This window comes from Octodon degus, unplaced genomic scaffold, assembly GCF_000260255.1.
Source record: "Octodon degus isolate 3935 unplaced genomic scaffold, OctDeg1.0 scaffold00014, whole genome shotgun sequence".
NCBI classification, from domain to species: domain Eukaryota; kingdom Metazoa; phylum Chordata; class Mammalia; order Rodentia; family Octodontidae; genus Octodon; species Octodon degus.
This window is the reverse complement of record NW_004524590.1, coordinates 7712188-7721075: the sequence shown is the minus strand read 5'-3', so window position 1 is coordinate 7721075 and position 8888 is coordinate 7712188.

Below are 8888 nucleotides of genomic sequence, written 5' to 3'. Positions count from 1 at the left end.
CCTCCTCCTCCTCCTCCTCCTCTTCCTTCTCCTCCTTCTTCTTTTTAATGCAGAACTGGGAATTGAGCTCAGGGCACTTATTCTACTGAGCTATCTCCCCAGCTCCTCCAACCACTTTTAATATTCTAGTTTAGTGCAGAATTTCTGGAACTTTGGTTCTTATATGATTTCTTATGGATTTATTTTGATTATGGTTATTTGTAGTTCTCTACCTTTCACTTATTGGTATGTCAATTTCTTTATCCATGTTTGGGAAATTTTCTAACATCACTTCTGTGATTTTTTTTTCCAGAAACAGGGATTGAACTCAGACCCTTGTGCTTGCCAGGCAAGTACTTATTCTACTGAGCTATCTCCCTGGACCCTCTGTGATTGTTTTTAATGTCATGTGCACTACCTTCAGCTTTCTCTCCAATCAATCTTATGCAGTTATTCTTTGCTTCATCTTGTAGCTGGTGGATTGAGTTTTCACATTCCTTGATTACTTTTAAGTTATCTTTATTTTTGTGGCCACTTTTCACAGATCTGTCTTCTAGATTTAGCATTCTATCTTTACCTACATTCATTCTATTGAATATACTTTTAAAAGAGTTTTAATCTCCTTAATTCTTGTTGGATCTTTTTCATGGTTTCATTTAATTTTTTTATGTCGAGAATTCATGGCTTCCATCATTTTGTGTTCTTCTATTTTTAAATCTGTCTGCTCCAGTGTCTTTTCTTCTGATCATCGTTTCCTTTTTACCTGTGGGATTATTTTTTCTATAGCTTCATCTATTATTTTTTAACTTTTTCTAATGAAATTTTGGAAAGTTCCTCTGGGTGGCTTTCAATTTCTTCTATCTTGTTTTGCTCTGGACTTGTCCTGGGTAGTCTAGATGTTTATGGGTGCCTTTTAACTATGCATCTTGTCATTTTCTCTTTTTGTTTCGTTTGTGTTGTGTCTTCATGCTTGTGGATTTCTTATGGTACATAACTGTCACTAGTACTGTAAAATGCCCATTCCTCAGGGAAGACTTCTACTCTTCTTGCTCTTTGTGTCTGTCATAAGAACAAACCTTCTCAATGTATTAAAAATGAGAATTGGCTATCTATTTGGTTCATCACCTACTCCTTTATTCCTGGAGTCTGGTAATGGTTATGGTCCAAGACAATCACATTGTTGTCATACAAAGAAGAATAGCTGATTAGAATGTGGTAATTACTAACCTGAAATCTTTAACTATGGTAGCAAATCCTACAGTTGTATAATAAAACACAACCTCATACCAAGAACTCACATGCAATGATTTTACCCTTAGTAAAATGGCAAGTGATAAGACAAAGAGAAGATGGAGAACAGGTACAGTGGAAGCAAGGCCAGCGGCCAAATGTGATCTCTTAAATTTAGGGAAACTGGGAAACACAGGACAGAAAAATATTAGAGAAAGCAAAAAGGAATACTGATGTGAACTAGAGAGAGAAGAGATAATGTTCATTCACATGAAAATATCATAAAATTGTGAGACATAGTTGGGGAAAGAGAAAAAAGAAATACATCTTGGGCAACTTAGTGAGATTGTACCTCAATGTAAAAAAATTTTAAAAAGGCTTGGAATACAACTCTCACAAGGTCTTTTGTTCAAGCCTCAGCACTGAAAAATTCAGGCACACCTCGAAAAATGCACAAAGCAAAGCTAGGAAATATGTACCCTACTGTGCATGCACTATGGTGAAACAGACTACAAGAGTGCAGATCATATTGGTTTCTCATACAAGGTGTTGACTCAGACACGACTTCCAATCATCTCAACTCCTTTTTCAGACAGTACCCATTAGTCTGGAAAATATGGATGTTTGGCTTTGGCTTTTATTGATGTAGGTTATAAGGATCATTTGGTATTTAGTACATGATCTATAGGGTCTCACTACACAGATTGGGTTAATAGAGATCCTGCTGTTTTCAGCCTCCCAAGCCCTGGGATTAAAGCTGTGTGCCACCAAGCACAGTCTCCTAAGAACCATTTGGCATGAAACCAAAAGGCATGGTTTCTCTAATATGAGAAATCCAGAATACAAGTAAAGAATGCAAAGTGTAAATAACTGGAAATAGGGAAGTTTTTTTTGTTTGATTTTTGTTTGTTTTGTGTTGCTTTAAAGGGAAGAGGAGCAAAAGAAGGGAGGAGAAGGAATGGGGATGGCGAAAAAAAGAAAAGAAAAGAAATAGGTAAAAGAAACAAGACAAAGATAAGAAACAAATATTGAAAATGAAAAAAAATATCAAAACCCAACCAAACATACCAAGGGGAATCAATCAAACAAACAAAGAAAAATAAAAGTAGGAAAAATGGTCTCTTGTCCACAGTTCTGCTGTGTAATGCTGCCAAGTTTGCAGTGGCATTTGTGTTGAGTATGAGGCTTACCTTGGCCTTTGGATGTGTGGGATGAGATTGATTTTAAGCAGACAAGTTTATGGTTGTTCATTTCTGTTTACTGTGATTTTTTTTTCTAGGCCATTCTCTTAATTGCAGTGAAACTTTCAGGTATGGAAAGCCTGGGATTGATTCTAGCCCTGTAAAGTTGGCTTCTTGGTGACCTTGCATAGTGCCTTCTGTTCCTCACCTCTGATCCCTCTTGTACTGTGGTCTTTGGGCAGGAGGCTTGCCATTGTCTTGTTGAAAGCCAACACTTCTTTCATGCTTATAGCACTGGGCTGAGGCTGTTCAGCTGGTCTTAGACCTGGGGGATGCTTCCAGTTCTTTGTATTTTGGTCTAACTTTGCTACTGATGACCACTGGAACAGAGTCTAGGTCTCAGTCCCTATCTTTTGGCTGAATTCATGTGAGTTGGCATCCCACATGCTGGCAGTTTATTGTGACTAGATGGCTCTTCCTTCATTCCTCTCTGAGATATTAGCAGTGAAGCAGCCCCTGTCTTTTCTGTTACTGGAGTTTGTCCTGAACCATTTGAAATAAAATGCAGCCCACCCACACATGTCTGTGTGCTGGAGAACAGTGCTGGTCCCCCTCACTTACTAATTGCTGGCTTGTGTGCTTGCTGCTGCTTTGGACTTTTCCATACTGTTTGGTCCTGCCTGGTCTCCTGGGCCCCACCTGTAACATGCTCCATGCTGGGCTACTTCATAGTACAGTTTTTAAAAATGTTACTCATTACTCTTTCTAACATGCACTCAATAAAATTGTCTTACTTAGGTTAAATAAAATGCATCATTAAGAAGGAAATGTTTGAAATAATTAAAAAAAAGTTGCAGAATTTCAAACCCAAAAGTGACATTCAGTGTTGTTTGTAATGTGAAAAAGAAACAACAAAACACTACTTTTTAAAAAAATTTATTCCTCATTTCTCAGATCCAAACAATTTTGACCTACATTTGTCCTTCTGCAAGCAAAAAGTAAGTAATTTCAAATCTCTGACTTTTTTCTATCAAGTGGTGATTTGCCCAATTTTATTTAAAATCTAACTCTCAGAAGACTTTATATGAACCATACTTATGCTACTTTCTTCTTGATAATGTCGTATTTTGCTTTCAATCTTTTTTTCTTTTTGCTGAGTTGTATATCTTTCTAAAACTGGTGTAACATTTTGTAAACTTGAGAAGTATAGAAACTTAACTCTGAAACTCAGTAGTTCTAAGCCCTGAGGTGTAAAGTGCATGCCCCTACTGCTCTAAGATGTTATTCATTGTGCCAACTTGAGAAGTTTAAGAGTTTACCTAAGTGATTCAGGAAGGGGCCAGGGCCCTTACTTCCCAAACTTCATCAACCTGTATAAGAGGAGGGCACAGAGATGATGTGAGTAGTATAACTGCCCCAGGGGAACAGCATACATAATATCAGTAAGGAAAAGAGGCTTGCCCACCTTTCCTTTTGTTCTTGTTGCTTTTGCTGTCTTCTGCCACCTTGAACTGTTGCCCTGTCCCATGCCATCCTGCTTTGGAGACAGCTGATTATGAACCAAAATGTCTACAAACTGTGAGTTAAATAACCTTTCCTTCCCTAATTATAGGTGTTGGGTATTTTGTCTCAGCAACAAGAAAAAAGCAACCAAGACAACTGGATTCTGGCTAACTTATTTAATGTCTTCTCTACTGTCTTAACCAAATATGTGCTTTATGCATGATAGATTCTCAGTGTACTGAGAACTAAGGGAGAGCAGCAAATTAACTTTTCCGCATTTTTCCTTCTTTCATATATATATATATATATATATATATATATATATACACACTGATAGGGGTTTTATCTTTCATATGCTCCTGTTCTTTCCACCCAAATTCCCAGCTTACTACCACTAGAGCCATTTCTAGGTATTTTCCAGTGGCTCGAGGACACCTTACCTTCAGTGGCTAAGATATATATGTGTCCCAAATATATCTATGTTTCCACTGTTTTGTGGTGTAGTAGCCATGGCTACACAAGTTAACCCATTTCGTTGTATGATAGTAATACACTTAATTTTTTTTTCTTGTAGATTGACTGCATTTATTTTCCTTATGACTATAGACAATGATTACAACCCTGTTCTTTGGAACAACAGAAAAAATATTGCTTCTCATGTACATAGCACTTCAGACTATGGCTTGTTATCTAGTGCAGCTTCCTGGCCCTAACACTGCAGTGGGCTTTCCTAAGTGTGCTGTGGCTTAGCCAAAACTGTACTGCCCAAATTTATTCAAATCTGATTCTCAGAAGACTCCATATGAACCATACTTTTGTTACTTTCTTCTTGATAATGTCTTATTTTGCTTTCAATCTTTTCTTGTGCTGAGTTGTAAATCTCACTAAAACTGGTGTAACATTTTGTCAACTTGAGAAGTCTAGAAGCTTGACTGAGAAACTCAGCAGTTCTGTCCAAAACTGTATCAGGACAGGGCACAATGTTCTAGATCCCATCAACTCAGTATGGAGCACAGTGGTATTTTACCACCTTTATTTTGAATATTATATTCTTATCAAAATCATTTTGGGGCTTCTCTTATCTTATTTCAGGAAGTGTAGGCTATTGTGTGCTAGGTTGATCTCCTTTACTTTGGTTTCTCCATGTCCATTAATGTTGACAGGGTATGTTATCCAGCCCTCCAGGTTTCTGCCACTGACTAAACAGGTAATAATTCCACATTGCTTTTTTTTTCACCAAAGTCATTGCTATAAAGGTGAAGTGGTAATAAATCTTGAAATTTAATTTTGTTTCTATACAGATAGTACATAATTTATTATTTTTCTAAATTATAATGAATGATGTGAAAGTTGTAATCACTCATTACAAATCACACTTGTAATTTGAAATTTGGATATCCAATATTTGGATATTTGGATGGCTCTTTTGTCGTGATGCTGGCCAACAGCATCAGCCATAGGTCCCAGTCACTCTAAGACAACTGGAGAAATAACTGACACACTACACACAACATAGAGTGTTGCTGATCTCAGACATTCTGTGATTAAGTATATTCCATGCATTTTTGATGTCAGGAATTTCCAACCTATAATTACTATTTTCAGCTGACATACCCCTATCCTAATTCAGGAGCATTTATTCTAATTTTCCTGTATGTTGGCTTCCCTGAACTGTGCCTAGTTAATGACAGGATCACTGTGGTTTCCAGGACACAGACAACAGAATTAAGATAAAGAGCAGATGCAAAACTCAGGAAACAGACACGGTGTTAAGGAAGCTAGAAGCCAGATTCAGAAAAACGTTCTCTAAATACCCTCACTTGGCAGCGAGTCAGAAGAGTCAATGGAAGTCTGTGGCTCTTACAAGATCAAGCTCTATTTTGCTTCAAAATGAACATTTGCCTTCATATTATAATTGCTTGCAAATGACCTCTTTTAATCTTATCAACAACTGTGAAAGAGAGGACCAACATGGTGGAGCGATAAGCAGCAGAGAAAGAGAGTCTGAGAGTTGCCATCTTGACACTAGAATATAGGAACACAAGTAAGACAAGAAGGAAGGAAGTGGGGTACCCTGGACCCAGTAAGGATTTGAGATGTGAATTGAAGCTCACAGAGAGGGAGGTGAGGGGGTCTGCTGGTTAGCCCCGTTGTTTAAGTGCCTGCTTATGCAAATGCAGTCTGGCACAGGATACCACAGTTCCATCCCCAGCTCCTCATGCCCTCCTATATCAGCCCTTAAGGCAGCCTGATCTAGCCAAAAAAATCCTTCTCAACGAGAGAGAGAGAGAGAGAGAGAGAGAGAGAGAGAGAGAGAGAGAGAGAGAAGTGAGTCACTTTAATGTTGAAGAAGTAGGTAGTTGGCAGTGTTTCTTCCCTGAGATGGGACACACTGACCGAGCAGAGCAATTCCGATCTGTGGACACACAATGGGTGCTGGGGACCCTAGTGGCCTCTGAGAAGAGATGTACAAGAGGAAGGGAGCATTGGACCTAAAGGACTACACTAACTGGTACAGAGCGTAAAGGGCTCAGTTGCCCCATGTGAGAAAGTTGTTGGCCAGGAATCATTTGGGGAGGGGCCAGGTGAACTCAGACCTTAAAGCAACTGTGGGCTCCATCCAGCAGCTCTCAGTTGAGCTCAGGCCATAGAAAACACAGTAGTGATCGCAGGCCAAGTGAATCTGGTCTCTGCCAGAAGGTGAAGCTCCCCTGAGATTAAACACTCCTCTCCAAAAATATACTGCTGGATTGCTGGGCTAAATCAACATGGATTAGGACTATGTCTTCACCTGTTGTCTACCACTGACAACAGAGATAAACCCAGAAGTGAACTCTATTTATTTTTCTCTCTTAATTTGTTCTTGGTGTTGTGGTGGTGGTGGTGACTTTTTTGTTTGTTTGTTTGTTTGTTTGTTTATTTGTGTTTTATGTTTTTATTTCTTCTGCTTCATTATTTGATTTTTTTAATATGAGTATGAATGTGGAGTCTAGCAACTTTATGGTTGTGGTTCTATTATGTTCTTTTTATCTTTTATTACCTGAAATTCAAGAGGCTGGATCTTAGTCTACAGTTCAAAGCCCAATACCAGCTATATGTGGAAGATAACTCAAAGAAGTAGTCATTTCCTAAGGGTTCTGATTATCAGCAATAAAGCAAGCCACTCTAGGAAATTTACAAGTGTCATCCTAGGAATTAAACTAAAAGAGAAAAGAAGACACCCAAGATACTCAGTTCATCAAAGGCAAGCTCAGGGAGCAGTGAGATGGGAAAATCAAAAGCCACCCAGCTGACCTCTCTGAAGTGATAAGAACAAACCAAATTAATAAGACTGAAGAAAAAAATAAAATGAGAAATAATTTCACAGATAACTGTAGAGATGGTGTCCACAATGGAAACCAAGCTTAGTAACTTTACAGCATATATAGGCAAAAAATTGGGTAGCTTTAGAAATTTAAGGAAGCCATGAGTGCTCAGCATTGTAGATAAATTGGAATCCATAAAGTAGATTAAAATATATCCAAGAAAATAAAAAATCATTGAAAATATTCACTGTATATTAAGCCAATGTGAAGATATGACCTTGGATATTGAAGACAGGCTCATGGTTAGTGCTTGTGAAAAGAATGATTTCTTAAAAATAGCAAAGGACTATGAGAAACCCATACAGCAGCTGTTAGATGAGACAAAGAAGAGTAGCATAATATTGTTTAGGGTAAATAAAAAGTAGGAGATAGCACAAATGATATTTAAAAATAAATGTTCGCAGGCACCATGGCAGAAAACTTCCCTGGTAGACAAAAGAAATTTGAGACACAATTAGGTGAGGCATACAAAATTTGAATTGGCCACCATCTCACAAAAAATGTCGTCAGCCAGGGATATCATAATCAAGCTTCCAGGAATTCAATATGAGACAAGAATTTGAAAAGCTGTTAGGGGAAAGAAACAAATCATCTATAGAGGAAAGCCCAACACAATCACAGCTGACTTCTCAGCTCAAGCCCTCATGGCAAAGAGAGCTTGGAGTGAAGTATTTCAAATTGTAAAGGGAAACAACCTTCAACCCAGAGTGATGTACCCTGAAAAATTATTTTAGAAAACAGAGAGGAAATACTATGCTTCCATGACAAAGAACATCTGAGGAAATTTATAACCAACAAACAAACATTCTAAAATATTTTGAAGTGCAATCTAGAAAGAAATAGCAAGTTCCATAAGAAGCATAAGTCAAATAAGCACTAAACAATTGTATTGGAAGATTTTAATACCTCACAGTCACAAAAAGACAGACCAACTAGACAAAAAATCAACAGCAAAATACGAGAAATGAACTATACTTTTGAAAAATTGGATTTAGTAGATGTCTATAGGATCTTTTACTCCACAACATCAGAATACACATCTCAACAGCAAATAGGATGTTCTACAAAACAGACCAAATATACCAGCTAGTAGAAAATACTGATGTTAACTGAAAGAATCAAAAATATTCCACGCATATTATTAGATCACAGTGCAATGAAACAAAATCAATGGCAAAACAAACCACAAGAACTTCAAAAAACATGTAGAAATTAAATAGCATCCTCCTGAACAATAAATAAGTTACAGACAAAATTAAAAAAGAAATAAGACAGTTTCTACAATTAAATGATAATGAAAGTACAACATACAAGATCTTATGGGACACAATGAAAGCTGTCCTAGGAGTGAAATCTATAGCAGTGAACACCCATATCAGGAAAAGAGAGAAAGTATAAATAAAAAATATAATGGTTAACCATAAGTTTACAAATAAAGAAGAGCAGGCAAAATGAAATACGAGATATAATTAAAAACCTACCGGAAAAGAAAAGTCCAGGTCCGGATGGATTCACAGCTGAATTCTACAAGACATTTACAGGAGATATAATCCCTATACTCCTCAAACTCTTCCATGAAATTGAAAAGGAAGCAATTCTCCCCAAATCATTCCTGGAGGCAAGTATTATA